At 36.7% G+C, this 7,088-nt stretch overlaps 2 pseudogenes across 1 annotated transcript; one reads left to right on the forward strand and one right to left on the reverse strand.

Moving 5' to 3' along the window:
* Positions 1-4,574: 4,574 nt before the first annotated feature.
* LOC111722617 lies at positions 4,575-4,689 on the forward strand (annotated as a pseudogene).
* Positions 4,690-4,768: 79 nt separating this feature from the next.
* Positions 4,769-6,727, reverse strand: LOC100965606 (annotated as a pseudogene). The gene has a single exon (XR_001161845.1). The product of XR_001161845.1 is annotated as a zinc finger protein 639 pseudogene (transcript).
* Between the last annotated feature and the right edge of the window lie 361 nt (positions 6,728-7,088).

The raw sequence follows: 7,088 nt of genomic DNA on the forward strand, positions 1-7,088 counted from the left end.
ATCACTGACTGGAGACCTTTAGCTTATGTGATGGAAAAATCTAATTCTAGTCATCTTAATTATTATAGAAATTCCACTGATATAATTTATTCCTCATCAAAGGAAGTTTTGTGGAAAGAAAGTGGTTTTGCACCACCTGCTCCAGGTATTTATGGCTATCTATCACAGCCTGATTTATGGAAAATTGGAGCAGCTTTATATGGATTACATGCATGGAAAGGTGTTCATACACATAAATCTGGTCATCAGTTTCAACATACCTTTCATTTCAAACAGCAAGAAGCCCATTTTACTTATGCTTGTTGGAAATATTACCTGGAATAAAGTTACTGGAGAAATACATTGTCCAGGCAAATGTCAATTTTTCACATGCTTTAATGTATCTATGAGATTTAATTTTCCCAAAATAGAATTTATCTACTCTGAGCCAGAACTGGTGTGTGGCTTCCCGTGAAGATGGCAAGACCATGGGAGGAATCTCCAGCCATTTCCATCCTAGCGAGTCTAGCCCAGAAGCTGACAAAGAGAATGAAGAGATTCATCGGCCTTCTAATAATTTCAGTTCTTGGACTGATAGCTATCACTGCAGAAGCTGCTACTGCAGGAGTAGCTCTCACAGAGTCTGTGAAAACTGAAAAATTTGTATCTAAATGGCATTCCAATGCTGAGAGATTATGGGTATCTCAAAAGCAGATTGACACTGAAATACATAACAAATTAGCTGATTTAGAACAAACAGTAATTTTGTTAGGTGACCAATTGTATAGTTTAGAAAAACAAGTCAAATTGAAATGTGATTGGAATGTTTCTTCTTTTTGTGTAACCCCTGTTTTTTATAATGAAACATTATTTCCTTGGAATAAAGTCAAAAAACATTTACTAAATCATGAGAATTTAACTGCTGATATAATTGAGTTACAACATCAAGTATATAGTACTTTTGAGCAAAAATTAAAACAAATTAATGGAGATGAAATTTTAAAAGGCATATCTGAAGGAATGGCTCAGCTAAATCCAAAAGATAAAATTTATACTTTATTTGGAACTTCTGCCGGTTCTCTGTTCTTGTTTTGCCTAATTGGATTTGTGTTTTATTGGATCATAAAGGAACTTTTACAGGTAAAGAAAACAAGTGAGCAAAACACTGCTGTATTTTTGGCTATGACAGCTGTTCAAGCCAATAATTAAGAAGGGGGAAATGTAGGAGATAAGCTCCCTTTGCTCAAGACATGGCAGTTCGCCTCAATGTGTTCCTTCAGGAGATTGTTTCTGGGAAGCATTTCCTTGAGGTTTGAGCTTCTGTACCTGCCTATGGAAATGCAGGAATATGCAGAGTGACTTGCCCTAGGAGGTGTGGAGAAACAGCCGAGGTGTAAGCTGGGGGTGGACAGACCAGTCTTTGAGCATTGGGTTCTATTCTCTGCCTTCTCTCTTCATTAGCATTATAATGTTTAGCTCCACTTTGGGCCAGCAAAGACAGACAGCCAGGCTCCATAATGTTTTTACTCTAAACAAAATCAATTATATATGTGTTCCTCAGCCTTCACACTAAATTGTAATCTTAAATGGTAGCTTCCTAATGTTACTTGACTTCTTTGTATATATGTTAAATTCTTACTGAATGTTGGAAAGTATATAAGGTAATCAGTAAAGTTTAGCTGGGCCGCCGACCAGAGCGAGTCCCGGTCTCCCTTGAATATTCATTCCGTGTGCAGTTCTTTCCCCTGCATCCCTGATCAGAAGCTCCAAAGAACATAACACTGAGATAGACCTGCCATTTATTTGATCCTGCAATTCCTCTTTTAAGTGTGCATCCAAAAGAACAAAAATCACTTTGTAACAAAGGTCTTTGCACCAGATTGTTCATTACAGCTCCATTCATAATTGCCAAGTCATGGAAGAAGCCCAAGTGCCCACTGACCCATGAATAGATTAATAAATTGTGGCATATGTGTACAATGGAATACTACGCAGCCTAAAAAAACATGGAGGCTTTAACTCTTTTACGTTTACATGGATGAAGGTGGAACATATTCTGCTTAATAAAGTGTGTCCAGAATGGAAGAAAAAGTATCCAATGTACTCAGTTTGTAATTACTCACACCGAAAACAATTTGTAATTACTCACATCTTCTTATGAAAGACGGATCACAACTATAGCAAAGGAGGAAGGAGAGAGGTGGAGGTGGATGGAAGGAGTGAGGGAGGTTTGATGGAGAGAGGGAAAATGGTGGGACCACAGCTATGGAGCATATTGCAAGAGCACAAGTCAAATCTGCCAAGTATAGAACATAAATATCTTAACACAATAATTATGCAAATGAGGTGAAAGCAATATTAATCAGTTTGATGTAACCATTCCAAATTGTATAAAAAATCAACACATTGCACCCCACAAATGTAGAAATGTATTCATGATGTATGTGTATATGACTTAATAGAAGGGAAAAAAGAATAAATTCAAATTTAAAAATAAAATGTAAAAATAAATTACCATGATTTTTACTTTGAACTTTCATGTATAAGACTGTAATTTTGAAAATGGCAGAAAAGAACAGTCTTAGATAGGGTACTGATTCTGTTCTCTAGAATTGCCAACCTTCTGACAAAGAAGTTGGTGGACCTATCCAGTTTCTGCCTATTGCCTGACAGTAACATACAGCTAGACCCTCTTCATCCTGTAACACAGGCATATTAGACAGAGCCTAAATCTTTTAGCCAATTGTCAGCTAAAGAATCTTTAAACCCACATACAACCTGTTGGCCCCTGCTTTAAGATGTCCCATCTTTTTTGGCCAAACCAACATTTGTCTTGCATGTATTGATTTATTGATTTACCTTTAATTCATGTCTCCTTGAAATGTATAAAATCAAACATTAAGCCATGCCTGTAATCCTACCACTGTAGGAGGCTGAGGTGGGTGGAAAACTTGAACTCAGAAGTTGAAGACAAGCCTGAGCAAGAGTGAGAACTCATTTGTACTAAATACAAAAATTAGCTGGGCATTAGCTGAGCAAGAGTGAGAACTAATTTTTCTAAATAGAAAAATTGCTGGCATATATTTGAAAACTAAGCAAGAAAATTTTGTTAGAGAAACTGTCATTTGGATATGACCTCAAGCTGCAGATACATAAGAAAGTATAAAATCGTATGGTTTTTAAAGTTGGATTTACTTTTCTTGAGTAGTTTCATTACAAGCTGTTTGATTCCTAACACCTGGTCAAATGTAAAGCCATAGAATAGATTTTTCTTTTAAACCAAGGCATGACTCAAGACATCTTCACTAAAAATCAAATTCCTGCAACTGGATGTCTAATAAAAAGTATAAAAACAGAATTATCAAGAAGCTAGTTAATGGCTAGTAAAGTAGTCATGAAAAACAACTCAAGGGCAATCGGTTTATGTAACATAATATTATGGAAATACTGCGAGGCTGTGAGCCAAATACCCTGGATTCCACAGCTGTATGATAGAACTTGTTGTGTGTCTGGCCTTATAATGATCTAAGTTTCTATGTGTACAAGAAACTGAGACAACTAGAGAGTTTAAATGAGATGGTTTCTAAGGTTCTCCTACAATTTAAACCACTACAATTTTAAGTCTTCTGAGAACAATCTGTATCAGATAGCCCCACCAGGAATGCTGATATCTGACGAAATGTGAGTTTCTAGGAACACAGGTACACATATATGACAAAATAGATGAGATAAAAAAGATAGGTTCTGATGATACTTGCAGCCACCATTTTCAAAAGGCCAAAATTTCCAGGATTCTTGGAAGTGGGAAAACCATTGCTCATAAACTGGTCTTTCAACTGTTATCAATAGCTTGTTAAATTTAAAGGCAACAAGTCACATAAATCTTGCTATGGCTATTTTACATGCTGCTACTGAATTGTGCACCCACAAATTTGTATATTCAAATCTGTACCTCAGAAGGGGACTTTTATTTGGAGCCAACATCTTCAGCAGGTTAAAATGAGTTTATTAGGATGGGCCCCAATCTACTATGCAGATTGTCCTAATAAACAGAGAAAAATTGGAGATAGATTTGTATACAGGAAGAACACAGCCATTTACAATCCCAGAAGAGGCCTGGAACAGATCCTTCCCTCAGAACCCTTAAAAGGAACCAACTCCCCTAATTTCCAACTTCTGGCCTCCAGAACTGAGACAATAAATTTCTTTTAGAAAGGTGACCAAATGTGTAGTATTTTGTTGTGGCACTCATTATCATAAGTAGTTTGTGTATTTACATCCCAGTATTCCCTCATCTCCCAGATCTTCGTAACCTCATATTAATGCATTAGTGCGTTTTCTCAGTCAATAAAGAATATGAAATTGAAAGTTGAGGCATGACATGGTTCTATAACTGAAAATGAAATGTGGAAGCTATGAAATAGTTACTTTTATTATCATAATCCTTTACTAGTTCCCCTCCTTTCCCAACTTGAATTAATCAACACATAGAAAGGGGCTTAGAATTTTTTTTTTTAATTTTAAAAACAGACTAATTAAACCAAATCTTTTCCTCCTATGAAACTTGCCTCTTGGTGTTATGAAAATAATTACACAGCACTTGTGTTTCTTTTTATCTTGTGGACAAAGACAGACAACTCCAAAAAATGCTCTTTTGCAACCCAGAAGTCACTGTTTAGTATGAGTTCTGAGACATATAAGGATTATATAAAAAAAAAAAAAAATCAGAGTCCACTGATTACCAGAGAATAACTACTGATGGAAACACAAAAGGAAGGTTTGGTTTCTTACTAATGGGATTATCAGTGGATTTAATTGTATATTATATTGCATTTTAGTTCTGGTAGTACAATAATTTAATGACTTTATACATTAAAATCTAAGCTTGTCCTCCTCCTCCTCCTCAAAAAAAAAAAAGTAGCACCTATGGTTAAGGATGGAGAACTGTAGCTCTTTCTTCAGTACCTGTTTGTCAATTCATGAAATTAGAGCACATATAAGAAACAGGATGACAGTCATCAAGAATGATTAAAACCATGAACTATCGTGGAATTGAAAATACCACATTTAAGATACAATTATATACTGAAAAATGGAGCAATGTCAAGAAAACTGGACAATGTTAAAGGCAAATTTTTAAAGTTTGTTTAAAATCATTCATTTTAACATAGCCAAAAAAAGCTGAATTTATTATTTTACATTAACATTCTGTAAATTTAAATAAAGAGAATAATCATGTGGTCTCATGGACTGGAAGGTGACTTATTAACTCCCTTTCATTCCCAAACCTCATCAAGCAGTCACTACATTTATGAGGTAAGTCAGCTGAATGCTTGAAATCTAGATGAATTTTAAGACCTTCAATTTGTCCTGTTGAATATTCACAATATTGACATAAATAAATCCCTTCAGATAAATGTGAATTTAGATGCTTGCAATATTCTAGCATACTTGAAAAGCCTTTACCACAGCCATCACAAACATGAGGAAAAATTTTAGTATGTTCAATAGCCACATGCCTATTAACATTGGTATGAAGTCTACTCCGAAAACCACATACTTGACATACAAAGAAGTTTTTACATTTGTCAAAGGTAATTTTGCTAAAGAGGCTAAACTGTCCATGTTCTCCACTGTTATACTTGTCACTTAATTCTATTAATTTACATGCATGCTCATTTACCACATGGCTATGCAAATCTTCTGGGTCATTAGTTTCATATTCACAAAACTGACACAAATACTGCTCATCACAGCTGTGCTCCTGGAAATGTAGGTAGAGTTCACTACTTGAAGAGAAGTGAACATCACACTGTTCACACCAGTAGAGGTGATCACTAAAATGAGTGTCTGCCATGTGCTGGCTTAGGTTCTCAAAAATTACTGTCTTATAGTCACAGTATTTACAAATGTAGGGATCCTCTTCATGTAGTTTGGCATGTTCTATCAGAAGCATGTTGGTAGAGAAACTTTCCTTGCATACTCGACACACATTTGAATCAGTACATTTATGCTTCAGAATCATATGCTGCTTTAAATCGGAAAAATATTTGCTGTTGAACTCGCAAAATTCACATTTATAGAGTCCACTATTATTAGCTCTCAGTAAAGGCCATTTCTCCTGAGCAGTCACATTCAAAGCCTGGCGATTGTCAATAATTTTACAAAGTTTAGCTGGTGGCTCTTCATCAGTTTGATCCTGGAGACTCTCAGAGGAATTTTTTTCTGTCTCTATATCATAGTCCTCAGAAATTGCATGTACTTCTACAGCAACTGGAACATCTTCAGCTGTGTGAACTTCTATAGGACTCTCCTCTTGGGTTTGTTGATTGATTGATTTAGGTGAGTCACACTCTTCATCAAAAATTTCAACATTGGCAGATTTTTCTGTAGGGAAGGCAGTCTGGTCTAGAATTCTAAGCACTGGACTAGGAACCAAGTAGTTCTGATTTCTGTTTGTGGCCTTGGTTCCATCTGTAAATTTAGGCAAGTCATTTGACATCTCAGTATCAGAATCATCATCTTCGTTGTCAAAATATTTTAAGTCTGACTTTCTCATAGAACAGACACTATAACAATGATCAGAAAAAATTCCATTGAATCCATCTGCAATTCTGCTTATTCCAGAGGAGTCTGAATAACGAGAAGGGTGTAAAGTCTTCCTTTTTCTTTTTTTAGGATATGCATTCATATCTTCTCAATGTGGTATAATTCTCACTTCTGGAGTGAAGGAAAAAAAATACAGGGAAGTTTCCACAGATGGCTAAAATAATCCCAGGCCCCCGGGCACCGCCAGCCTGTCCTGGTGCAGCTCCAAGGTGGCGTGGCAAGGGCAGAGAGGCCGCGTGGTCTGGCAGCGTCAAATGGCGCTGCTCAGGCCCTCACACCCCAGGATGCTAACTAGGCTGGCCCCTCTGGCTCCCGAGTGCCCCACACCCTGCGCACCAGTCCTGAGGCCTAGGCTCCAAGGCCACACTCTGTCTCTTTCTATCTATTTACTTATTCATTCATTCATTGAGACAGATTCCCACTATGACCTCTGTAGAGTGGAGTGGTATAACAGCTCACAGCAACCTGAAACTCTTGGGCTAAAGAAATGCTCTTGCCTC

The sequence above is a fragment of the Otolemur garnettii genome, unplaced genomic scaffold, assembly GCF_000181295.1.
Source record: "Otolemur garnettii isolate 467f Iridium unplaced genomic scaffold, OtoGar3 scaffold00289, whole genome shotgun sequence".
Taxonomy (NCBI): Eukaryota; Metazoa; Chordata; class Mammalia; order Primates; family Galagidae; genus Otolemur; species Otolemur garnettii.